The sequence below is a fragment of the Microtus ochrogaster genome, chromosome 16, assembly GCF_000317375.1.
Source record: "Microtus ochrogaster isolate Prairie Vole_2 chromosome 16, MicOch1.0, whole genome shotgun sequence".
Taxonomy (NCBI): Eukaryota; Metazoa; Chordata; class Mammalia; order Rodentia; family Cricetidae; genus Microtus; species Microtus ochrogaster.
Window position 1 is genome coordinate 23,245,199 of NC_022018.1, and position 10,774 is coordinate 23,255,972.

The 10,774-nt window shown below is 44.7% G+C and overlaps 1 pseudogene; it reads right to left on the minus strand.

Annotated features, from left to right (window-relative positions):
* Positions 1–6,204: 6,204 nt before the first annotated feature.
* LOC101991000 lies at positions 6,205–6,942 on the minus strand (annotated as a pseudogene).
* Between the last annotated feature and the right edge of the window lie 3,832 nt (positions 6,943–10,774).

Sequence of the window (10,774 nt, forward strand, 5' to 3'; positions counted from 1 at the left end):
AGAGAGAGAGAGAGAGAGAGAGAGAGAGAGAGAGAGAGAGAGAGAATTTCTAGCCTTTTGTAGAACATCTGGTTTACTTAAGTGAGAAAAATATTTTTCTTTCTTGAACATGGCCTCGTGTATCCCACGTTGGCCTTACACTCACTATTTGCAGACCTTCCACGGCTTGCCCACCAGCCCCCTGCTGGGATTACAGGCATGGTTTACCATACCTGGCTTTATACAGTGCTGGAGATCAAACCCAGGGTATCAGCTATGCTAGGCAAGCAGTCTGCCAACTGAGCTCCATCCCCAGGCACCAAGTAAACAAATCATTAGTGGGTATCCACCAAGGGCCCAGCACAGGGAGCACTAGGAGGAATTTGAAGGCTGCGATTCACTGAAGCATCTCCACCCTGGGACAGAGGTAGACTCTGTTCGCTGGGCAGGGTGACTCATCTGAGATGGCTAAGGACAAGTTCTGGTCAAGCCCAGAAAACATTTCTCTCATCTGTTTCCCCAAAGCTCAAAGCATTGTTTTAGGAGTCAAAAGCCTTAAGACTACAGAATCTGAGGGGGATTCCTATTTTGACGGCGGGATAAATCATTTTGTTCTTAACGGCTGCATTGTTGCTTTTCTCATGGTTCTGCTTGCCTTTTCACAGTTTCCAGTTTTCCCTTATTGCCATGGTGGTGAAGAAAACATCTTTAAATCCTTGAAAATCAAATTAAAGTCAGGAACTTTTTTTTTCCTACTTAATATTTTAAGAACTATTTCCAGGGAAGTGCCCTGGCATCCAGCCAAAACTCCTCCTCACAAACTGGAGAACTTGCTGGAAGCCGACCTTCCTATGTTTGACAATGAAATCTCGGCTTCCTGCATGACTATTTTCCCTTTTGTTTTCTTCTCAAGCAACTTGCTTTCCTAAGTGTACTTTACTAAAACCACAATTGTTTTTGCAGATGGAAATGGACCAAAAGATCTTGGAATAATACTGATGAAAAGATGGAGGTTCTGTCTTGGTTTTGTTTTTGTTTTTGTTTTTTTAATTGTTGTTTGATTCGGCTTGTTTTTAGTTTAAAAAAATAACAAAGCAAATACGTACTCAGTGCATTTGGGTTTCATTTGCTCCGCTGTTTGTTTGCTTGAGACAGAGCCTTGCTATGAAGCCAAGGGTGGCCTCAATCTTTTAATCCTTCTTCTCCAGTCTCCCATGTGCTAGCTACAGGCATTCACCACTGCACTCAGGTTGGATTATTTCTAATGGCAGAATGCTGTAACAAGTACTTTAAAGTAATACAATTAGTGGAAACAATACTTTATTTAACAATTTTCATTTAAAAAATAACCATCTTGAGTTTGCCTCCAAGAATCAGCCACCAGTTTCTGAGGAAGGAGAATGAAAATAAGTTTTGAGCCTTGCCCACAGAGACCTAAATTCTACACTTGGGTCCTGAACTATTCTAAAGAATACAATGAAATAGTACCAGCCTTGATTAAACCGTCCTTGGATTAGCCTCAGAAACAAAACAAATAGGAAGATTATTTGCCTTAAAATTGTAATTGATTTGATCCTTAAAGCAATTTACACAAATGGCTCTCCTGGGTATTTTGTTTGTTTGCTAGCATTCAGTCCACTTACTGACTCAACGTTTATCCAACACCATGCCAAGTGTGAAAATTTACCAGTGGACCAGCGACCCTGTGCCTTGTTTCAGCTGGTATATCCTACCAGCTTTCTTTGTGATGGGGTGGAGTAACTATTGGGGTGGGGATTCTGAGAGCAACTGTAGCAGTCAGTTCTTCATCGCTGCTGTAAGGTATAGGAGGAAGATTTCAACCCATGGGCATTCGGCTTGCTGTGTTCTGGACCATGATAAGTCAGGCCATCATGGTGGAAAAACCAAGGAACGGAGACATTCACCTCACAGAATCCAGGAAACAGGAAAAACAGGGAAGAATTTGGGACAAGACATGGCCTCCAAGGACAGGCACCAAGCCATCTACTTTCTTCAGGCACCTCCGAAAGTTCCCACCCTCTCCCAATAATGCCAAAAGATAAAGATTGTCAGTAGATTAACTCACAGAGAAGTCAGAACTCTCATGAACCAATCACCTCCCAATGACTGGATCCGCCAGTTCATAACCGTGTGGTCAGCAGCTGAGGCTTCTAGGGAAACTTCTTATCCAAATACAGCAGCAATGATGGACAATGGATCTGAAAGAAAGATCTGTCTGTGGTGAATCTTTCTTTGACAGCACCTCTTAGAATTGCAAAGTGTTGGTTCTATTTCTGTCTCTAAAGGGATTCAAGTGTCCCCTGGTGTTCGACTTAATGTGTCCCTCTCTGGAGACCAAATTCCACTTAAATAAATTCTGACATACCCCAAGTTTAAGACTCTGAAGAGCCCTCCAAAGAGGAGATTTATGCTGTCTGTCTCTCTTCAGGAGTGGCATGTGAGTTGTTTGTGGCTAGTGTGGTGGGCTTTGGCAATTTCAGCCTCCTGGTGCCCACAATCTTAGTCGTCACCAAGATTGAATCTGTTAGCATGGGAATATCCTATTTATGAGGTAAAAAGACCCAGATCATCTCAAAAAGTATGTCGGTAACTTGTCCTTCCTTACATGAAAGATAAATGTCTTTCTTGGAAAGCTCCTGAAGCTTTGGAAATGAATCTCAGTGTATCTTTAAGGAGGCCTCTCTTAAACTTTCTTTTCAAGCTCTGGGATATTTATTGTCAATCCTTTTCAACTGTTATTACTGAGCATCTTCTATAAAGGACAGGTGCCAGGATGCTGATAGATACAGAGCTTTTGACTGGGAGGACAATGAACTGAAGTTTGGGTAGAGTCTCTTAGTGTTCGCCCAGATCTATGGGAATATAAAGAGGCAAGTAGTCACCTTCTGAACAGATCTAAAACCACCAATGAGAATTCCCCAACTGGAGGATGGCCACCTTCTAGATAGGAACATCATGAGATAACGACCTTTTGAGGAAGTATGGTGTTGGGGGGAACTTCACTCCAATCATGCATAATGCACCCCTGGGAACTTGGAAGAGATGAGAGTAAAAGATAAGGTGGTGGAAAGGCCTGTGGGCGTGCATCACGCTCCGCTCCGTGTGTGTGAAAGGCCTGTGGGCGTGCATCACACTCTGTGTGTGTGAAAGGCCTGTGGGCGTGCGTCACGCTCTACATGTATTACACAGCTGCTACAAATGAGCACACAGAAGCTCACGGAATTGGCTCAGTGGCTCAAGACATTTGCCACCAAACTTAGCACCCTGAATTGGATCCTTAGGCCCCACATGGTAGAAGGAAGGACAGACTCCCAGAGGTTGTCCTCTAACTTCTATATACATGGCTGTGGCGAGTGTGTGTGTGCGCACACACATACATGCACACACAAATAAAATGTAATTAAATATTTTTACTGGGTAAACAGGTGTGCAGGTAGTCCTTATGTCACATAATCGTGGGTTCCCCTCACACGGGTGGGGGAAGAAACCGGCAATTATTCATCCTGTGAGGACAAGCAGAAGAGGCTGAAGGTCTCTGGTGACCAGCAGCTCTGTCCCTTGTCCATGAAGCCTGCTTCTCACACCACAGAAGAAAGCAGAACTACTTCTTGGAGGAATCTGTTCCCAGACCCCAACCCTATTCCAGAATCCCCTCCACCAAAATATTTGTGAGGCCCTCTGTGGTTTGGATCCAAAATGTTCCCCCCAAAGGACCGTATTAGAGGCTCTGTCTCCACATTGGCACTATTTGAGGATGTGATGGAATCTTTAAGCAGGTGGTACCTTGCGGAAGGAAGTTTGGTCACTGGATACCATGCTCTCTAGTGGACCGAGGGGCTCTGACCATTTCCTTTCTTTTGCATCCATGAGCACTTGCCGTATTGTGCATTCCCACCACGTCATGCTGCCTCACTTTGGGACCAAAGCCATAGGGCCAATCAACCAAGAACTGACATCTCTAAAACTGTGGCCAAAAACTAAGCCTTTCCTCTTTTAAATTGACTAGGCAGGGTGTTTCATTACAGTAACAGAAAGGCTCCTAACACCTCTTCCGCACCAAGCTGATGTCAGATGCAGTTTGAATGAGGGGGTCACCCTGTTTGTGCTGGGCCTTCACTTTGAAAATATGAGTGTGCACTTATCATAACTTCAAAAGTGGTCCTCACAGTCCTGAAAATCCTGGTTACAGTCATGTGTCCTCTGTTTAGTACCCCGTGTGGCCTTGTAAAGTCCCTGTGATAGTATAGTGTGTGAATGAGAGGTGTCATCAGACAAGAGCCCATTTAGGCCCGGGGTAGCTCAGTAGTACAGCACCTGCCTAGGATGTGGAGACCCTGAGCTCCATCCTCGGAACCATAAAAAATGAGGAGGAGGCAGAGAAAAGGATGAGGAGGAGGAAAAAGAAGTAAGAACTCCCTACAGTCTCCGTGTGGGCCTCTTCCACATGTGCCACCTTCTTGGTGCTATAAAAGCCTCTCCAGATTATTCAAACCCCTTTCCAACTCTCGTCCTGAGTGGATGAAAGCACTGAGTGCAAATCCATGCTGCATTGCTGCTCCCAGAACTGTGGACAAACACTAACAGAATTCCTGGGCAAGGGCTTTTCCTGTCCCGATTTCACAAGGGGAACAGCAGGACCAAACCTGAGTGGTTTGGGTTGAGAACATTGAAAAGACTCAGAATGGATTATAAATTCAACATGATATCAAATGTCAGCTGTTGAAATAGTATCATTATCTATTACCAAGTCTCATCAGGTACCCCATGTTTGCAGTATTGAATAAAAACAAGAGCCTGGGCACCTAGTCATCAAAAAAGTCAACTAACAGAAGAAAGATATTCAGGTTCCCAATCAATGGCATCAATCTCATTTGGGATGTATCATCTTAGGATTTTTTTTTAACCTTTTTTTTTTTTTTTTGGCAGAACTTCTGGATCCAAAGCACAGTTCAGCATAAAGCAACAATTTGGCTCTGCCCCAGTATATTAATCTATGAATTAGTTCTCGGCAGTCGTTAACCTTGGGCCTGAAGCAGTGACTTGGTTGTCACAGTCTGAGGGGCCTTCAGTCTACTAAAGTCTACTGCACAGCTTACCTGTGCAGTCCAGTATTCTAGAACCTTCTATGGAACACAAAGTGAGAGAAAGAGAGTGTACTGAACTTGAGGGTCATAGCCTATGACTCAGGTCAAGTCTGGCCACCCATCCCCAGAAAGTCGGCTAAAGAGCCACATTAAAGTGGAAAACAGAAGAACTCGAAAGATGGGTCAGAGCCGGGCGGTGGTGGCGCACGCCTTTAATCCCAGCCCTCGGGAGGCAGAGGCAGGCGGATCTCTATGAGTTCGAGACCAGCCTGGTCTACAGAGCTAGTTCCAGGACAGGCTCCAAAGCCACAGAGAAACCCTGTCTCGAAAAAATCCAAAAAAAGAAAAAGAAAGATGGGTCAGCGGTTAAGAGCATTGACTGTTCTTCCAGAGGACCTGGGTTCAATTCCCAGCACCAACAAGGCAGCTCATAACTATTTGTAACTCCAGTTCCGGAGATCTGACAATTTCATACCAATGCACATAAAAATAAGTTAAAAATAAATGTTTAAAAAAATTAATTAATTAATTAATTAATTTAAAAAAGTGGAAAGCAGGAAAAAGAGATTTACTCAATGTGGTCACATTGGGAAGGAAGCTGATTTTCTTGGTCCTAAAGTAAGATTAAGGTTAAACTAGACCAAGTATCTGCACATCTAAGCAACTGTGGTCAAAGTGTGGTCCCTTCCACCACTGACCCATCCACGTCTGGGCTTCATTCTCATAAGGCGATATGACAAATGGTTAGTTCTACAGGAAATCTTTTCCTAGAGATGAGTTCCTCCTCTAACTGGCAACTTCTCCTTCTCCCAGCATAAGATACCTTGAGAAATTCCCATTTCTCTGGGTCCATTGCTACCTAGATCTAGGTACTTCTATTACATGACCTGTTTTTGTTGTCTTTTTGTGATGGGGGTCTTGCTATAGTTCCCTGGCTGGCCTGGAACTCACAAAGATCCCCTTGCTTCTCCCTCCCAAGTGCTTGAAGTAAGTGCCAGCCCCAGCTTACTCTAAACATTCATTTTCCAGACATGCGTCTTTTCCTCTCTAATCTTTCACAAACACTTTTATTGTCATTTTTATTTTAACAGACTTATTTTATTTTTCTTGTATAAAACCCTTATGTGGTCGCTGCAGCTGGAGCCTGGGTCCTCTGAACGGAGACACTTGTGTGGGCTTTTGTAAGAATTCCTTATCAGGTTAGTGTTTTCCTGAGAAGGAGACTTGCTGAACACTGTCTCTTTCCAGAGATCGGGGGACATGAAGATGTAGGTCTTAGAGATGGCATCAAAGGTGTCCCTTGGCAAAGTTGCCCAGGGTGGCAGTGCATCCTCTGGTTGATGTAAAGAAACCATCAATGCTGACTGGCAGCAGCAGCTTCCTGGGCACAGGAACAGAGACGATGCCATACACTGGGGGTAGGGATATATGCATCACCAACAGAGCCACAGCAGCCTGTCACCTTGCATGGGACAGTACAGAGACAGCCAGTCTTGCCCCTGCCCCCATAGCCTCTCTGCACAGGAACAGTGGAAAGCTTGGCCAAGATAATGGACCCTAGAATTGCAGTGGCTACCTCCTCGGAACATTTAATAGCAAGGCCAACATGACCACTGTTGTTCCCAGTTGTGACAAAAGCCTTGAACCTGCTCCCCTGAGTACCTTGAGTCTGCTTCTGAATGGGCATGAACTTTAGACCCTCATCCTTTAGGGACATGCCCAGGAAAAGCTCAATAATCTCAGAGTCCTTAATGGGCAGGGAGAACAAGTAGATCTCCTCCAAGGATATGATCTTCATGCCCTTAGCCAGACGACCCAGCTTGGTGACGGAGATCCACTCCTCGTCTTTGGCTTCACCTCCACGAGTCCTGTGGCCTCAACCACAAATGCAGCCCATAAGCCCACTGCCTCGACCACAACTGCAGCCCATAAGCCCACTGCCTCGACCACAAATGTGGCCCGTAAGCCCACTGCCCATCTTGACCTCCTAATCCTGAGCCCCTGGGTCCACTGAGCCCTCCCACTGCACCCACGTCATCTGTCATTTGTTGTTTTCCCAAGTGACTGGAACTTTTTATAGACTCCTTTTGTGTGCATATGTGTGTATGATTATGTGTGTGTGTAGAACCCAGAGCTCAGCAATGAAGGTTTTCCTCAGCTGCTTTCCATCTTTTTTATTTTTTACTTTATTTATTTACTATTTATTTATTTTTGGTTTTTCGAGACAGTGTTTCTCTGTAGCTTTGGAGCCTGTCTTGGAACTAGCTCTTGTAGACCAGGCTGGCCTCGAACTCACAGAGATATACCTGCCTCTGCCTCCTGAGTGCTGGGATTAAAGGCGTGCACCACTACCGTCCAGCTTTTCACCTTATTTCTGAGGCAGGGTCTCTTATTGAACCCGCAGCTCACCAGTTCAGCCTGTAATCCCAGGAATGGGAAAATGCAGGCATGAGAATCCTTGGGGCTTGCTGGCTGGCTAGTGTAGCTGAATTGGTGATTTTAACCTATTTGTGTGCATATATGTGTATGGTGTGTGTGTGTGTGTGTGTGTGTGTGTGTAACCCAGAGCTTAGCAATGAATGTTTTCCTCAGCTGCTTTCTACCTTTATTTTTTATTTTTTATTTCATTTACTTTTTATTTATTTACTTTTTTTTTTTTTTTTTACCATAGGTGCTCAAGCATTTCTTTCTGTGGTGATGCTTTCTTTCAGGGCTCACTTGAGGGCTGCTGAAGTTGGCACTGGTGTGGAAATTTGGAGCCACTTCAGAGAGGAGAGGGCATTTCCTGATGTTCAGTGAGGACCTGTGCCAGCCTCATGGCAAATCCAGGAAGGGTGACCACAACCTGCCTTTGCTTATGGACGTGACCATCTACATGGTAATTAATAACCAAGGTAAGATAGCGCTTACTTGTTTATTTGTTTATTTAATTATTGCAGTTCTGGGACTAGAACCCAGGGCCATGTGTATGCTAGGCCAGCTGCAGCTGCCAGCCAAGATTATATATTTAGCCAATAACCTAACCGTAGAGCCTGAACCTGGGGAAGCTAAGGAAATCACATCAGTGTGACTTGAAATCATGAAGCGGGAGATTCATGAAACTCTAGAAGCTTCGTGATTAGGTAAGCAAAAGCTGGACAGTACGCCACAGGGTGGCATTTGCTGGGACAGGTGAGGAGGGAATGTTCAAGAAGCCAGGCTATATTGCTAGGAACTTAGTGATGATGCTGGGGTCAGTACAGTAGTGGAGAGATGAGATTAGAAAAGTGGAATTATTCCAAATTGAGGAAGGTCATGAAAATCTAAGAGCTCCTGCCTGAAGCAGCCTGCACGGGGCGGGCGTGCAAGCCTGGAGCGGCTGCCACACAGTGAAGGCGATGCTCCACCAGGCAACCAAGTTCCTCAGTGAGGTTTTCAGGATGGCTAATTGCTAGGACACCAATAAACAAGTGGAATCGTGTTCTTCGTCTCCCAGACAAGCCCCCACGCCCTGTTTCATCAATCCTTTGTGGTTTGAAACCACCTAAAACAAAGTCTCCCTTTCACCCCAACCATCAACTCCTTTTCCGGCTTCATTTAGTCCGCATGTGTTTCCCATTGCTTCACACAAATCCCCCTGAGAGCAAATAAACGGCTCCACCCTTCCTCCAGCTAGGGAAGTAATCTATTTCTACCTGGAACAAGACCATAGTGTGGCCTCAACATGTCACAGACTGGGGTTCCAAAACAGCAGCTAAGCTTTCTAAACCTCTCTTGGGACTGCTCTTTGAGTCCTTTCCGAGCTGGGTGAGCACTCATAGGCCTCCTTAGGAACCCAGGCAGTGGGTCCCTGAAGTGTTAAAGGGGAAAGATCTGTGTTTCTACTTGGAAACATGGATGCTGGTACACAGGAGCCAGCATGGTTGTAGTAACACAACTGAGTAACTTCTGACCTAAGGAGACAAAATGGCTGCTGAACTTGCCGGGAATCACCTGGATAAAACTACTGGGGACTCAGGCCTTGTGGTCCTTGCCTAGGGCATCCCTGTGATGGGGAGATCCATCTGCAACAGTTGCTCAGCCCAGGGACAAAGGAATAACCGTGAAAGAAAAGACGAGTAAGCCCAACATAGCCAAATTTAAAAATAAGTTTGTTCAAAGTCTATCATTAAGAAATTGAAAAGCACAAGCCACAGTCTGGGAGAAGTGTGCAATAAGCACATCTGGCAGTGGCCTTAGCTCCAGAATATCAAAAAGGACTCCTCCAGCAGGAAGTTTTAAGCCAGCAGAAGACGCTCACAGTCATTTCTCAGAAGCTACTGTATGCAAACAGTATCTGGAAGGGGGTGTGGAATCATTAGTCCTCAGGTGAACACAAAGGAAAACCAGAGTTGCTTGTTACTTCCTACCCCCTAAGGACGGAAACTAAAAGACTAGCAAAGTAAATACCGGCAAGAAACCATAACAACTAGAATTTTCTTACAGCATTAAAGGGACTATGAGCTTCCACATGCTTGCCCACGGCCAGCCTGATGGAGGCAATTCCTCAACTGAGACTCCTTCTTCCAGGGGGCTCCAGTTTGTGTCAAGTTACCAAAGCAATAAAAAGGTACAGATATTGATCAGCTTTGCTCAAAATAGTACAGAAGTTTAAAAAAATACAAATGTATATAAACAGATGACAAGACATTTTGATGCATTAGTGTAATAGAATATTATTTAACAATGAAAAGGAATAAACTACTATAAATTACTAGTACTTGGAACAACATTCATGAATGTCAGAAGGATTATAATTGAAAAAAGATGCCAGACACAAAAAGTAAATACAAAATTAAATGAGTCTACCTCTATGAAGATTGAAACTAGACATGAACGCTAACTGACAGAAATCAGAATACTGGCTGCCCCTCTTGTGGGGAACTAGCTGGAACTGAGTATACAGGAACTTCCTGGGTTGACAGAAAGTTGTTTGTCTCAAGGAGGGTGGATATTACATGAGTATGTGCAGATGTCAAAATTTATCAGACGGTGCACCTAACACCTACATGCTTTACTGTGTGGGAATGACACCTCAATCTGTTAGGTACTGAATAAAGAGATCTGCCCTCTGTCTTTTCTTTCAACCCTGGGCTTAAGGTTGGCGATTAAACCAACCCCTAAAACAGATTAGCTGATCCCAGCTCTGTGTGCTCATTACAGTTCCTTGCTGAGCTGTGACTGTTCTCTACAAGGTCTACTGGATAGTGGGAACCCCTTATTTGCCTGAGGCATCTTATTTGCATAAAGTGAGTTCTAAAGCAACCCTTAGACATTATTGATGGGAATGTAAATGAACCCCACCACTAGGGAAATTAGTATGACAGTTCCCCCAAAGTAAAAACTACCATGTGGTCCGGCTATGGCCCTCCTGGGTATGTACACAAAGGAATCAGAGGCGGAGGACAACAGAAATAGCTACGTGCTACGGACTCGGCCTAGGTACCCATCAATAGAGGTATGGATAAAGAATGTGTGCCATATATATTTTTAAAAAGGAGCATCATTCAACCATAAAGAACAAATTTCAGCTGGGGAGATGGTTCAGTGGGTCAGGCACTTGCTATACAGGCGTGAGGACCTGAGATGAGATCCCCAGCACCCATGTGGAGGCAGGGCATGGTGACCTGTAACCCCAGTGTTGGGGGACAGAGGCAGGGCATGGTGACCTG